Genomic DNA, 16,426 nt, shown 5'->3' with positions numbered 1-16,426 from the left:
CTTCCCCACCCACCAACTCCAATGCCCTTAGTTCCAAACACAGGATTTCAGATTAGAAAATAATAATAACAGTGTCTTAGATGTGATCATAAAACAGGATAGGAAGTGATTGAAAAGTGATGATCTTATTTTAACTAAGAGAAATCCCACTGGAAGTAGAGCCAAAATCAGAAACACACTCAATTAGCTTTTAGGATAAATCAACATTGATCTTTGGCAAGGTTGATTAGATTCAATCTGACATTTGCCTACGGGGTGAGATGGTTTATTCTGTTTGACTTAGGATTTACATTCTTTGTTTTTGTTGCATAATCGGAACAGCTGACTCTTAACTGCCAGGTACTGTGGTGACCTTTGCTCCTGAATTAATTTGTTTATCCTTGCACAAATGCTTTGCTCTCAGCCTTCTTGTACAGAGGAGGAGAGTGAGGCTGAGAGCATCAGCACCTTGCTGTAGACCCCACAAGTAGAAAGTTCCAGAGCTGAGCTTGAATCCAGGTAGGCCGTAGATTTGGGTTCTTCCTCACAACTCAGTAAGGGAACACATCCTAAATTTGAAAGACTCAAACAGCACTGCCCAATTCAAAACAATGTGTGAAACTGCCCCGTTAGCATTCTGATGTGGGCGGGATTGACACTCTACAGTAATTTGAGAAGATTTGCCTTTACATTTTCTTATATTTCTTCTATAACAGGGTGTGTGTCTTGGTGTTTTCAGATTCCTTGTTATATCTGTGAGGAAATTTTCACGACTTTATCTTTCAAGGTGTGCGTGTGTGAACTGTGTGAGCCTCAATGTATTTGTGTTGCTGCTGGAGTTGCTGTTGGCAGAGGTGCCCGTATCTCTGTTGCGTCCCGTGGTGATACAGGTTTATGGCAAGAGAGTGTCCCTCACAGGCCGTCCTGCATTCAGCTGCATCACGAGCTTTCATCTGTTCTCACAGTTTTTCTCAGGAGGTCATCTTAGATTTATCAGAGAGGCCATCAACCCTCCACATACCATGACCATTCACTGATTTGTTTTTAGCCTGACATTTCCCCTGTTTGAAGAAAATGATGCCGACAGGATGTTGGCCTTCATTTTTTACTATTCTCTAGTTCTAGGGTAGTTTTAGGTGCACAGAAACATGGAGCAGAAAGTGCACAGTGCTCCCATCTACCCTTATTTCAACACAGGCAAAGCCTTCCCTGCACTCAGCATCACATGCCTGGTGGCACCTTTGTCCCTACAGAGGGCAATTCCTGGGTGTCGGGGTCAGCGGACGTGTAGTTTACATGAAATGGCCACACTGTCCTCCAGGGTGCCAGTTTATTTGGCACTCCCAGCAGCCAAGAGGAGAAGTTCCTGTTGCTCCACAGAGGAAAGCACTAGGGCAAGTGGAGTGGTGTACCTTCAGCCACCCATGGTCCCCAAGGTAGCCGGGGCTCAGGGGCCCTCTGCTTGACTTGGTCCAGTCTGTCTCCAGTAACAAAGTCATCCCTATTCCACTGGGCACTTGCGTTTCAAGGTAACATGCATGAGTTTTTGTGTTCCCCACCAGCCCCCTGGATCATGGTGTCCAGTCTTCCCTGGTGCTGTTCCCATGGGATCCCTCCTCCCAACGCCACCTCATACCCAACCCTGTCTCTCCTGAGCAGCACTCAGTCTGCTCCTCTGTCCACAGACTGCTTCCTAACACCTTTCCTCCAAGCAGTCCGTGCTCGCAGACTTCCACAGGGTGCCTGTGAGTGGCTGGAGACAGGAGGACAGGCCTTGTTCTCACTGCTGCTTACAGTACCCTGAGGACCCAGCAGGTGCCACCTTCATACCTGACAAGGGGACTGTCAGTCAGGTAAGTTTCCTGCTTGATTTGGTGGAACCCTCGCTACACCAAGTTTCAACCATTAGATGAGTGTTGGAGGGTGGGAGGTGGCCAGGTAGTCTTCCTCTTGGTACAGTGTTCTCTCGAGACCCAAACACCACTGACATCTTCACAACTGTCCCCACGCTCTGACCTTTCTCCCTCAACTGCCCAGAGTGACCCTGGCCCAGCAGGCGTCCTTTCACACTGAGATGCACCCGAAGCAAACATTCCAGGACTATGTGCTGATCCTCTTGTCTGTGCCAGATGCTAGGCTTACACAGATGAGCAAAACTGGTCACTGCCTGCAATTAAGGAGATAAATTCTAAGAGTGATCCCTTCAATCAACTGATGGTACATTTCCGAAACTCCAGTTAAGGAGCCGAATCCTGGTGAGCACCTGCCAATCAAATGATCATAGTTTTGTAAAACTTCAGCTGAGGTTTATACCCAAAAGGAAATGTGCATGGTGCCAGCAATGATGATGGTTGACTAAGACACCAGGGCTCTGACCATGGTGGTTGGCATCAGGTCTCAATGAGGAAGGGTGGGCTGGAAACTAGGACTTGTGATCTGCCACGTCCAAGTGGGCAGGACCTGTGAGGCTCACTGGGTACAAATAGCCCTGGGCTCCCTAGGCTGCTGAGTCCAGCTGCTAACTGCTCATTGTTTGACAAAGCTGAACTCAGAACAACATTGACCATGAGACTCTCCCTGACTGTCCTGCTGGTCACTCTGGCACTTTGCTGCTATGAGGGTGAGTATCAGTCCTAATAAGACTACCACCAGCCCAGGTAAATAATCTGCACTGAAGTAGGGAACTTATGTGGGGAGGAGGGGTAAAAGGATCAGAATCCAAACCGTCCCCGCTATTTGTAGACTAGTCCCACCAATACCAAAAGCTCCTGTATTAATTGCCAACACCCTGGAACTTTACAGAAAACCTTTCAGGCCACTTTGAAAAGTTTCCCATCTGAAGCCTCACTCCCTGTCTCAGGTCTATATTGAGGAGCATCAGAACTGGATAAGATTTGGTTGTGCATCACGGTTCTGCCACTCAGCAGCACTGTGACTTGAACAAGATGGTCAGCCTCCCCAAGTCTCCTCTCATCCTTGGTTCCCACAGTCACCAGCAGGAGCAGCTCTGACTACGGAGTGAGACCAAGGGTGTCAGGGGCCTGCTCTGGGTCTCATCAGCTGTTCTCCTTCCCAGAGTCTTTGGTGCCAGTTGAGTTCATGGCTCCTGAACTCTTTCTCTCAGACTCATAGAATGTTCCAGCTGGGAGGGCCTTAGGAGAGTTCTTGGTTTAAGAAGAGCCAGCATGGCCTGGCTGCCCCAGGAATTAGGAGCAGCAGCACTCAACACATCCACATGCCCTGCTCCTTTTCTGCAAGTCCGACAAGGACCAGAAGAACCAGTGCAATATTAGGGCCACACTGGCTGGGGTTCTACATGTTTTCTAGCCACTCCTCCTGCCATACTTTGTTTGTCCTCATGTCCTCAACTCGGACCCAAGTGCTTTTGACTCTTTCTCTTTCCACTGACTTTCTGAACTCCTCCTCCTTCCCCATGTTTTCTCTGATCTGACTTCTCCCCATCTCTGCACAGTTTCTGTGTGATCAGGTCACATGGGAGCCTAGCAGGGCACATTCCCTGATGCAGGTGATTGTAAAGATTTGGAAGCAGAATGGGTGGTGGGGATGGAGAATCCAGACCAGGAAGATTGGTGACTTCAGGTCTCAGCACAATGCCCTTGGACCTGAAAGCAGACCCCAGTTGCCACCTCCCAACATCTCAAAGTAATTCTCTATTCAGTGCCGACCAGAAGAGCTAGTTGGGGTTCGTGTGTGATCCTCAGGTTCCTTTCTAAGCTATTTAGCTGTCTTCAACCAATGACATAATTCTACTGTTTAATTTACTCTCACAAGAGTATCTTCCAATATTCCATCCTTGTCCCTGCTCCTCTCCAGACTTGGTGCTTCCTGCCTGATCTCTGTGAGATCCTCCTCTCCTACTTCGCCTCAAGATTGATCACTAAGAACTCCTCTCCCCTGACATCCAAGAGAAGCGAACCTGTCACTCTAATGCCAGACCAAACCCTAATTTCTGAAATCCAGGGAAAGTGAGTTTCAGCAATGCAAGAGAGTCTTGGAAAGGCGTGCATGTACTTTACACAAGAGATCAGCTGAACTGGGGCTCAGTGAATTTTTTTTTCCTAAACCAGCCCTGCCGCTGATTTGTGATTTGAGCAAGTTCCAACTTCTAGGATTTTCCAGTGTCACTGGGACAATTATGGGATGGGACCATAGAACTCCCTGGCATTCCTGTCTAACATCAGGGGGCTATGGGGGAAAAGTGACTTCCTTACATCAATTGTATTTCTTCTTCTTCTGCTCCAGCAAATGCAAAACTCTGTCCAGCTTATATGTCACAAATTAAAAGCTTCTTTCACGACCCTGCATCGCTCTTCAACATCAAACTTCTGAGATTTCTTCCACCTAGAGAAGCTGCCGAGGCCAAGATAAAAGTGAAGCAATGTGTAGACCAAATGCCCAGTGAGGACAGAAAGAAAATTTACGATGTTTTGGTAAATTGTTTCTCCTTTTCTCAGGGGCTTCTGCTCAGCTGCTCAGCCAGGAGGGATGTCAGGGTGCTGAACTGTGGGCACTGGGTAGGGAGGCACCTGCCCCTCTTCTCACCTCTGACAGAGTGGCCTGTGGCCACAGGGTGGATGATGACATGACACCTGCTGAGCTAGACTAAGGCTGCATAGTACATCTAGCATGTTCCTCCTTCTCAGGTCACCCCTTTGGGCACGTGTAGCCACAGTGTCCTAGGGAGGACAACCAGGGCCCAGGTGGTGATGCTGAAGAGCAGAGACTGCTGCTTACCTCCCTGGGAGGTTTCAGAAGTTGGAGGGCCAGTTTTCTCACCCAGTGGCAGAGTCCCTGGGGAGTCTCATGGAGAGTGGGGAGTGTTGGAGGGTAGACACTGGGCCGTGTGTAGGGTGGTGGTGGGCACTGACCCAGGCCCTCTGTCAGGAAGGAGGGATGACTGGCTGGGGGTCCTCCAGCTCCCACAGAGCAAACCCCTCCCTGTCCCTCTGCCTTACGTTCCCAGCCCTCACCTATCACAGCCAGTGGGCAGAGACCCTCACTGTTACATCCTTAGCAGCTCAGGTTGAGCTGAGACACTTCTATTATGTGTTGGGAAAGAAATAGTTATTTACAACCATATCCCAGGTGGTCCACCCATGCAATGAGGCTGGATGCTCAGTGTGGGGAAGTCCGTGTGCTGTGAGATTGATTTCCTCACAGAAGACAGAACATCTCCTGTAGGCAGATCATCTCACCCCCCCTTCACCCTCCCCCACCCCATTCCTGTCCTCTCACCCTGCATCCTCTTGGCATGAAAACGTTGAGCCCTCAGACTTGGGGCTCTGAGAAAGCAATTCCTGGGCTGCTTGGCTTTACCCACTCCTGGCTTCATTAGAAACCCAAGTCCCACACCTTGGTCACTCGGGGTTTATCTGTCCCACTATGTACATGTTCTTCCCTGTCCTTCACGGTTTGTCATGCCTCCACCAGGACTATTGAATTCCCCATCCGCTCGGCTCTCCAGCCTGTGGCTCCATGTGCCTTTGCTGGATGCAACATCTTCCCATGTTGGTGTGAACAGTAGTCCCTGTGATCGTGTCATCTCCAGAGGCAGCATGACTAAAGGCCCCTGTCTCTCTCTCTCTATTTCAGAAAGATGTACAGTCCGTATGTAACAACTAGACTTTAAAAATATTACACACGAGTGCCTCTCTCATTCAAGGATGGCCTGATCACTCCTACAAAATGTGAAGGTTTCAACGTCTTGCTTCAATAAAGTACTTGCCCTGCACTTCTCTACCTGTCTTGTTTTTGTCCAACAGTGTGTCTCTGGAGTTGGGTGGTTCTCGTCATGAAGTGGCCCTTGCATTGTGTCCATAGTACATTCTAGAGACACAGTGTCCAGTGACCAAGGTGGCCTGAGGGAGGGATCCCAGAGGGATGCTGGCTCAGGAGCTATCCTCCATCCCTGGGCAGCTGCCCAGTCACAGGGCTGGGAGAGAAAAGGGGGGTGAGGGATCAAAATCACTCCAAAGTGTCCTACCCTGGGCTTTGCTGAGGGAACCTCTGCCTCCCTGAGCAGTCACACAGTTCCCAACCAGGAGCCCCACTGCCATTATATCCACATGAGAAGCACAAACAGCCTGCCTGGTGCTCACCCCTCACTGGGTTTCCATGCTGGGAGGGTGCAGGGTAATTTCTTTTCTGTCCACTTTTCACTTTGTAGTGAATCTAAGGGTTCAGCCTTCAGGGAACTTTTGCTCTCTGCACACCCACATTGTTCACCACCCTAGGCAACTCTTCCTCCCTCCAATCCCCCCTAAATCCACAGAAACAAGCATCCCGCTGTCATCTGGGCAACCCCATGCACACAGTCAATACTTACTGCAGGAGGAATGGTCCAATTGCAGTGTCTGTGCCCAGCCTACCCCTTCCCTGGGAGCCCCGCCCAGGCTGATGGGTCCACCCTCCAGTGAAGCAGCTGACTCAGAGCACTGGGTGAACCCTAGGCTCTGGGATCAGTTGCCAGGGGCTCCTGGAACTCATCACCACACGATGGTGGCTTCATGGAAGGTATTTTCTCCACGTGTGGGGCACAAAAGTCTAACATCTAGAACACTCTGTCCGAATCACAGCATCAGGAGGGCCACGCTGGACTTGGAAACATGAGGTGAAAATATGTTCCTGGATACTTTCACCTTTGAAGGCTGATGGCAGTCCTGGTCTGCTGCCCATATCACTCATGTCTCTGCCCCAGGAGGGGACCTGCCATCTACCTCTGTGTGTGTTTGCAAATCTCTCTCTGCCACTTTCCCTTACGATACATGGGTAGGCATTTGGAGGCCACCAATAAATTCAGAATTTCTCCCTAATTCACAGTCTGCACCCACATCACATCTGCAAAGCCCTCTGTGCTTTGGTGGTTAAATGACAGGCTCCGAGTTTAGGGAATAGATTTGGCAGAGTGTGGTGGGTGGGGTGGGACTTCATGAGCCTACTTCAGCTCCTCTGCTTCCTGACACCTATGAGTCCACTAAGTTCTGCCCTTTCCATGTCCCAGCATCCCTCCAACATCTTGGCCTTCCCATCAGCACAGCCATCATCACAGTCCAGTCCCAGCCCTTTCCCACTGCTCCCAGGTCCCCTAAACAGCCTCTGGGCCTGTGAGACCCCAGATGACATGAGACTCTTGTCTCCACTCAGAAATGAGTGTGCTCAGGCCTGTGTGACCCTCACACTTCACCTGGGGCCAAACAAACACTTCTTCTTCCTCTCTCTCCTTTGCTGCCACCTTTGCTCACCCAGATGCTAACCTTCCTTCCTGACAGATTAGGGAATTCAGATGGGGAGACATGAGAAGACAAGAAAGTTCTTTCCCAATATTTAGTAAAGAAAAAGCAAGGATAGTAAATCCCTAAAACATAGTCTATTTTCTGGGGTACTTTCATTGAAAGTCTGAAGTTTGATTTCTAAACACTTGTCAGGCCGTATGTGGTGCCCAATCGTGCTGGGTCCGTGAGAGGCTGGAATCCTAAAATGGTCACCTTCCATCCTTCCCCCGGCTCTGGTCTGTCTTTGGATCAGCAGCAGTTGCCTGAACAGCTACAATGGCTGTGATAATTCTGGTCTGAGTCTCTCTGATCTCTTCCATGTGCAGCAATTACAGAATGTCAGCAGCTTCATCAACAACTGCATCTCCTGTGTCAATCGAAGGCTGTGTTCCTCTAAACAACTGGCAGTCAACCCTTCTGTTGTCTGGTTTGCTTTAGTAACTGCATCTGTGTCAGGTGCTCCTGGACCAAACAGGATGTGAACTTCAGCATTACCAGGTGATCCTGATGACTTTGAATCTGAAGGTCAGCCAGGGTCGTTACTCCAGCCTTAAAATCAGCATTATCTACAACCACAATGATGAGTGGGTCCACATTTGTAGCTGCACTATAGGCATTTTTTGTATTTTCGGATACTGAGTCGTTGTATTGTTCAGCATTATCTCCATATGCAAGTGTAACAGCTAAGTCAAGAAACCATTCCATTGCTTCTTGTCGATCTTGAATCTTTTTTTTTTCAGTTTTTTTTTAATTTTATTGCTATTCAATTACAGTTGTCTGCCTTTTCTCCCCATCCCTCCACCCCACCCCAGCCGAACCCACCTCCCTCCCACCTCCACCCTCCCCCTTGATTTTGTTCATGTGTCCTTTATAGTAGTTCCTCTAATCCCCTCTCCCCACTCTCCCCTCCCCACTCCCTCTGGCTATTGTTAGATTGTTCTTAACTTCAATGTCTCTGGTTATATTTTGTTTGCTTTTTTCTTCTGTTGATTATGTTCCAGTTAAAGGTGAGACCATATGGTATTTGTCCCTCACCGCCTGGCTTATTTCACTTAGCATAATGCTCTCCAGTTCCATCCATGTCGTTGTAAAGGGTATAAGCTCCTTCTTTCTCTCTGCTGCTTAGAATTCCAGTGTATAAATGTACCATATTTTTTTGATCCACTCATTTGCTGATAGGCACTTATGCTGCTTCCAGTACTTGGCTATTGCAAATTGTGCTGCCGTGAACATTGGGGTGCATAAGTTCTTTTGGATTGGTGTTTCAGGGTTCTTAGGGTATAATCCCAGCAGCGGAATTGCTGGGTCAAAGGGCAGTTCCATTTTTAGTTTTCTGAGGAAATTCCATACTGTTTTCCACAGTGGCGTCACCAGTCTGCATTCCCACCAACAATGCACTAGGGTTCCCTTTTCTCCACATCCTCTCCAACATTTGTTTGTGGATTTGTTTATGTTGGCCACTCTGACCGGTGAGATATGGTACCTCATTGTGGTTTTAATTTTCATCTCTCTGGTGACTAGTGATGCTGAGCATCTTTTCATATGTCTCTGGGCCCTCTGTATGTCTTCCTTGGAGAATTGTCTGTTCAAGTCCTTTGCCCATTTTTTAATTGGGTTGTTTGTCTTCCTGGAGTGGAGTCGTGTGAGTTTTTTATATATTTTGGAGATCAGGCTCTAGTCTGAGGTATCATTGGCAAATATGTTTCCCATACTGTTGGTTCTCTTTGTAATTTGGTGCTGTTTTCTTTAGCCTTGCAGAAGCTTTTTATTTTGATGAGGTCCCATTTCTTTATTCTTCCTTTATGTCCCTTGCTTTAGGGAACGTGTCTGTGAGAATGTTGCTGCGTGGAATGTCTGAGATCTTCCTGCCAATGTTTTTCTCTATGACTTTTATGGTGTTACAACTTATATTTAAGTCTTTTATCCACCATGAATTTATTTTTGTGTATGTCGTAAGGTGGTGATCGAGTTTCATTTTTTTGCACATAGCTGTCCAGATCTCCCAACACCATTTGTTGAAGAGGCTATTTTTGGTCCATTTTATGCTCCTGCCTCTTTTGTCAAATATTAATTGACCACAGAGACTGTGGTTTATTTCTGGGCTCTCTGTTCTGTTCCATTGGTCTATGTGCCTGTTTTTATGGCAGTACCAGGCTGTTTTGATGACAGTGGCCTTGTAATACAGTTTAATATCAGGTATTGTGATCCCTCCTGCTTTGTTCTTCTTTCTCAAAATTGCTGCAGCTATCTGGGGTCACTTACGGTTCCATATGAATTTCTGAAATGTTTTTTCTATATCTGTGAAATATGTCATGGGTACTTTAATAGGGATTGCACTGAGTGGATCTTGAATCTTGAAAGGACAGCTGACAGCTACAAGACACTTTTCAAAAAACGTGGGCCAGTCACTGCTGTGGATATTGCTTAAATTAACATGATTTCAATCTTGTAATGTCTGGTTTTCTGGTCTGCAAGCCAAACACTAAAGTTTCTATATTCTCTTTCATCTTTGAAGAGGAAGTGGGCAGGGTTATGGTAGTTGAGGACTGTGAGCTTGCCTCTAAACATGGCCTGCCTTCTCACTCTGCTCTCCCAGGCTCAGCCAAGAAGGCAAGGCAAGGATGAGAGAGCCAAGTAAGACCTTAACTAACACATACTCCTTTAAGACTATTACATGTTCTCTGGTCCAAACAGAACATTCTCTCAGGAATCTTCAGAAAGTTCATATTACAATGATTTGTTCTTGTCTCGTGAATAATAAACATTTACAGTAAAACAGAGTGTTCAGGTAAAGTTAAAAATATGACAGCAGGAAAATGTCACAATGGATATGGAAGACAAAGCAAAATAGTGCGACAATAGTATACATGATGGGGGACTGAAATGTTGGAAAATTTCAGTTTCAGGTGATAGATAATAAGCTTAGTAATCAAAGTATGAAAAGCTATTGCTCCAGGACTGAAGGTAGGACCCACCCTGACTCCAGGAGACCATCAGCAGTCCCACATTTGTGCCTCAGGAGGACTGCAACACTGAAGATGGTATCTGAGCCGTTGTGCTCCAGGGTGAGATGCCCACCACCCAGGACACAGACAGAAACCAGCGCCCAGAAAACAGATGAAAGACCACCACCAAACAGAGATGGAAGAATGCTGCAGCTTTCCATCTGATGAACATTTTCCCTGAATTCCAATACCCTCACTTATACTTTTCTCTCTTCATTGAAAGGGTCGGTGAAAATGGAAATGAAGAGGGTCTGTTAGGGTACAAACTCACTGTCTTCTCAGTTCATCTGCCATCATGAATAAAGTGCCCATAAACATTCAATCCCTGCCTCTGTTATTGCTTCTGGTAGGTGACAGGCAGCACAAATGCCAGCTTTTCTGCATTCCTATATATAAAAGACTGGAATATGGAAGAAAAGATAATCATACCTAACTAAAAAATTCAGAGATGAGACAGACTGTGGTGGATAGAAAGCCACCAAAGAAATATACTAAGAAAATTTCCCCACAGTGAAAACTTTGAAATGGAGTAGCTCAGTCACTTTCCACACACTTTTGTGACTTTTTGGAACATCACCCCAAACAAAAGCGATTCTTTCAAGAAGAAATGTCACTGAACAGTATCAGGGGTTCTGCTGCACGCTGCCACCCTCTAGGTAAAAATCCAGAGGCAGAGGTTTTTGAAAATGGAAAGAGGTCATTCATTTAAAAGCTGCACAATTCTGAAAGAATGACAAGCTTCCACCTCATAGCCTATTCCCTCTGGAACACCCAGAAATACCCCCACCGCCCTCTGCCAGAGACAAGGTGCACGCAGAGTTCCTTCTCCCATTTAAAAATACCATCCTTTGGGAAACTGCAGGTGGCTCCTGCATTAACGTCCACACCACTTGGCTTCTTTCCCCTTCGCTGTTGGGCCTCAGGCTTCTCCTAGAGTCTGGCATTAGTCAGCGTCCTGCACACAGGACACCGCCCCTTCTTCCACTGGCTACCAAACAGCCCAGCACCTATGCTCCATCCCTCTGGCCATCAGCTCCCTGACACATTGGTGGGACCAGGGGAGCAGGACAGTGCAGCACCAGCATGGGCTCAGCTACCCCTTTCTGAGCTGGGGAAAAGGGATGGCTCCTATTCCCTGGCCACATGACTTTCAGTGCTCATAGGTCCGCAGGCACTCTGGACTCCCAACACAATGAGCCAGGGGGAGAAAGCCCTCGTGTTTCTCCCAATCCTCTCTTTTACATCTCCAGGGCCCAAATATGGTGCACTCCAGAAGGGTTCTCTTTCCCCAGCCAATACATCCTCCTCCCAAGCAAGACAGGCAGGTCATCATCTGCCACTGCCACCATGTTTTGGAAAGGAGTTGGTGGGCTTTTCCCTCTGTCAATCACCATGGCCAGCCTATGCTGACTCCAGGAAGGGCCTCCTTCTTGCTGACTCTCAGCCTCTGCAGAGGGAAATCAGTCACACACAGCATCAGCGACTTCACCCTTTCCACCTACGGTGTTTCCTGCAACCCATCCATCACACAGCCCCTCCTTGCCCCCACTCAGGTCAGGTCACTTACACATCTATCTGTATCAGAAACACTAAGTCACATGGAAAGGTGGACAATAAAAGGTTAATAAACACAAGTCTGAAAAACACAAAGTAATACTGAAAATTCAGAAGCTCTGACCTGTAATTGTATACAGCTAGAATTCTTAAGCAGTCAGCCAGCCTTTAAGCATGAAAATAAATATCTTTCAGAAATGCAAATCTTCAAAAGTCTTATCTCCAACGATCATCTTCTCAGAAGGCAAGAGAGAATATGCTCTACAAAAAGGCCTAGATGAAGAACAACGAGACATGCAATCGGTCAGCACAGGGCAGAACATGGGTGTTTATAATGAGTCCACAGAGAGGAGAATAAAATATTTGCACCCTCAATGCCAGGAGACACAGTGAAAGAATCTGCAGGAAAGCCTGGCACAGAAGGTGTGGACCAGATTGGAGAGGCGTCTAGTGCTTCTCATTGGAAGTTCTTTCTCAATATTTCCTTTCAGGAACAATGCTCCTACTTCATTATCTTCACAATAAAAATGTTGAAAGTGACACGAAGTTTAAGACAGAAATGGCAAGGAAGGACAAGATTGAAATTTGTGGAGATAAAATTGGGCAAAGGGGGTTAAGAGGCTGCACATCATCTCAGGTCAACCTGGAATCTACGCTGCACCACACTTGCTGTATTTTGTTACAAGGACATCAGGGCAGAAGACCCTTGTTGTTCTCGTTTTTGTGATTGCCTGGAGTATTATTGATAAGGAATATGACAAGAAAGAATACCTTTGAACTGGCTAAATAACTCATGTATTTGTCTGTTGTATGTTGGGTAATGTGCTAGGCAGTGGAAATGCAGGAGTAGATGAGACAGACCCAGGGACAACTCTGATGGGATTTGTGGTGCAGGAGGGTGGGTGCGAATGAGACAAGAATGGTGTTGAACATGTCAGAGGACAAGTGGTAACTGATGGGAAGAATATGAAACAGGTTGAGGTGATACAATGGCCAGTCTGGCTAAGGGATGGGTTCAAGTACTCATTTCCTACAGCTTCCCTAGTACACTACCACAAGCTGGGGAGCTTAAAACAACAGGAATTGTTTGTCTCATACTTATGTCATTGACCATAGGTATTGACAGGGATGTGGAATCAGTCAGCAGTTCAGCTCCAGTCACTATCTGTCCATTGCTTGTCCACTGAGGCACCCTCACTCTCCTCATCTTTCACCACAAAGTCAGCAGAGATTTCTCCATCACTGGGAGTCTCCACCATGGCTTTACTGCCATTGGAGTTGAAGAGGCTCATTGCACTGGAATCCCTGAGTATGCCTGGATGTTTAGCAGCACACCTGCTCTCACCCACTTGATGCTAATAGCACACCACCCACCCTGTGGGGACACCAAAAAAGATTGCTGGACATGGACAAATGTCCACAGGTGTGGGTGCAACAAGGGGAAAGATGCGCCCCAGTACAGAACTGCGATTATAGCAGAGTGGAAACACATTGTTAGATCTCCCATATTCTCTGTGTTAATGTCCCTAAGGCCCAGAAGGGCACACTCTGGAGGCCCACGGTTAGCAAGAAAATGTGAGCATGAGCAGAGGGAAAATGAGTAACTGAACAGAGAAGACTTGGTGTAGAAATCTAATGAACCTGAGGATGTCATGAGCATGTGGGGATTTAATATTTAACCATGCAATTTGAAGAAATGTCAAGTTGTGTAAAGTTGTGTAGCTGAGCCAAGGAGAACAGCTACAGGTGACACCAAATCCTGAATTGGCTTCCAAATCCAGCTCCTTGTCCCCAGTCATTGGATGGATCTGGGTTAAGTTGGATCAAGTGAATGCTCTCTTCTGGGGCACAGAAGGGCTGAGGTGGCCCATTCCCTGCATGTCAGGTCTCCAACTTCTTCTCACCTGGCCTTGCATGTGGTGGCTTAGTCCACAGCTCTCTCCGGAAACACAAAGAATGTGGTATGGAGAACCAAGATGGCGGCGTAGGTAGACACACTGTGCCTCCTCGCACAACCAGAACTGACCGAGAATCGAACAGCAAGGGGGACCGACACCAAGGAAATAGAAAATAAACATTCATCCAGACTGGTAGGAGGGGCGGAGACGGGCACCGGGGTGGAGACGACTCGCGTGGCTGTGACGGGACTGAGACTGGCGGAGTGTGGGACAAATGGCGCAGGCAGTCCGAGCACTAGCAGACCCTGCAGGCCCACATTTGCACAAATAAACCCAGAGGGCCGGACTCAGAGTGGCGGAGAGTGGGGCAGGCAGAGTGGCGGGTAGCACCCTGCACCACCACATTCGCCCACAGATAAACCTGACGAACGGCGGGCAGCGAAGCAGACCGTGCAACCCAGGGCTCCAGCTCGGGGAAATAAAGCCTCAAACCTCTGATTGAAAGTGCCCCTGGGGGTTGGGGCGGCAGCAGGAGAGACTCCCAGCCTCACAGGAGAGGTCGTTGGAGAGACCCACAGGGGCCTAGGGCGTGCACAAGCCCATCCACTGGGGAACCAGCACCAGAGGGGCCCAGTTTGATTGTGGGTATGGGAGTGGGGGATTGAGGTCCGGAGGAGAGTGAGGCGGGCGCCATTGCTCCCACTCGGCCCCTCCCCCACGTACAGCATCACAGTGCAGCGACCAGCATTACCCCGCCCCGGTGAACACCTAAGGCTCCGCCCCTTAAAGTAACATACGCGCCAAGACAAAAAAAAAAAAAAAAAAATGGCCCAAATGACAGAACACTTCAAAGCTCCAGAAAAAATACAACTAAGCGACGAAGAGATAGCCAACCTATCGGATGCACAGTTCAAAGCACTGGTTATCAATATGCTCACAGACTTGGTTGAATCTATTCGAAAAACAGATGAAAAAATGAAGCCTATGCTAAGAGAAACAAAGGAAAATGTACAGGGAACCAATAGTGATGAGAAGGAAACTGGGACTCAAATCAATGGTGTGGACCAGAAGGAAGAAACAAACATCCAAGCAGAAAAGAATGAAGAAACAAGAACTTGGAAAAATGAGGAGAGGCTTAGGAACCTCCCGGACGCCTTGAAACGTTCCAACACCCGAATTATAGGGATGCCAGAAGGAGAAGAGGAAGAACAAAAAATTGAAAACTTATTTGAACAAATAATGGAGAACTTCCCCGATCTGGCAAAGGAAATAGACTTCTGGGAAGTCCAGGAAGCTCAGAGAGTCCCAAAGAAGCTGGACCCAAGGAGGAACACAACAAGGCACATCATAATTACATTACCCAAGATTAAACGCAAGGACCTACATCCAAGATTACTGTATCCAGCAAAGCTATCATTTAGAATGGAAGGGAAGATAAAGTGCTTCTCAGATAAGGTCAAGTTAAAGAGGCTCATCATCACCAAGCCCTTATTATATGAAATGTTAAAGGGAGTTACCTAAGAAAAAGAAGATCAAAAATAGGAACAGTAAAAATGACAGCAAACTCACAGTTATTAACGACCACACATAAAACAAAAACAAGAGCAAACTAGGCAAACAACTAGAACATGAGGGTTGTCAATAAGGGAGTGGGAGGGGGAGAGGTGGGTAAAGGTACAGAGAATAAGTAGCATAGATGATAGGTGGAAAATAGACAGGGGGAGGGTAAAAATAGTGTAGGAAATGTAGAAGCCAAAGAACTTATAAGTATGACCCATGGACATGAACTATGGGGGGGGAATGTGGGACGGAGGGGAGTGGGCAGGATGGAGTGGAGTGGGGGGGAAAATGGGACAACTGTAATAGCATAATCAATAAATATATTACAAAAAAAAAAAAAGAATGTGGTATTAGCACCAGGTTGTCAGGCTCGTGCCCAGGCTTAGGGTTGGGTGGGTGTCTTGCCTTTATTTAAGTTTCTATTTTAAATGAGCTTCTCTTTCTAAGAACACCAAAAATAACACATGTTATGTAATCAGAAAATTCTTTGTAGAATCTCAAAATCTTTCCAGAAAACCAGTAAACAACAACTAATTAGATGCCTACTGTGTCACCTTTGCCACACAAATTCCAGAAGAGCACAGGTCATGCCCTCTAGGAGCTTCACAGAGAGAGGAGAGCCATAATGTCAGGTCCCACTCACGAGGAGAAAGGTGCACACACAGGGCCATGGGGTCTTGGAAAGGAGATGTCCAGAGATTCAAGGCCACAATTCAACACAGGAAATAGGCAGTCTCCTATGTAACATCAAGAATATATACGGAGTTTTCATCTTAAGGGACTCAGGCAAGGACAATGAAGGAGAAGAGTTCTGGTAGAGCAATGACCTCAGCACAAAATTGTAGGGCCTGCATGGAGATCAACCTGGAGTACACAAGGGCATTTGTGCAAGTCAAGGTCACTAAAGTCTACCTGACTCATAAAGTGAAGGCCCGTAGGTTAGACTAAGGCGGTCAATAGTGTTGAGAGCTCTCTCCATGGCCAGAACACCTGGCTCCTTAGGCGGCTCTGCCACCCACTAGGTGTGTGCCGTTGGTCACATTACATGGCCCCTCCATCCCACCTTGTACAACCGGTGGGAAATGATACACCTGCCTTAAAGGTCGAAAACCACACATGTTCCTTTGCTCAGCAGAGG

At 47.3% G+C, this 16,426-nt stretch overlaps 1 long non-coding RNA gene and 1 pseudogene across 1 annotated transcript in view; one reads left to right on the top strand and one right to left on the bottom strand.

Moving 5' to 3' along the window:
• LOC128781058 (uncharacterized) overlaps positions 1-5,731 on the top strand; it is a 59,894-nt gene extending 54,163 nt beyond the window's left edge. Inside the window, exon 3 of the long non-coding RNA XR_011651185.1 lies at positions 5,593-5,731. This is a non-coding gene — a long non-coding RNA (uncharacterized lncRNA). The remainder of the gene's footprint in view (positions 1-5,592) is intronic.
• Positions 5,732-7,480: 1,749 nt separating this feature from the next.
• On the bottom strand, positions 7,481-9,839 carry LOC112317372 (RNA transcription, translation and transport factor protein-like; annotated as a pseudogene).
• Positions 9,840-16,426: the final 6,587 nt, after the last annotated feature.

Source organism: Desmodus rotundus, chromosome 5 (genome assembly GCF_022682495.2).
Source record: "Desmodus rotundus isolate HL8 chromosome 5, HLdesRot8A.1, whole genome shotgun sequence".
Classification (NCBI taxonomy): Eukaryota; Metazoa; Chordata; class Mammalia; order Chiroptera; family Phyllostomidae; genus Desmodus; species Desmodus rotundus.
Note: the sequence above shows the minus strand (reverse complement) of the source record. Positions and strands in the feature narration are given on the sequence as shown.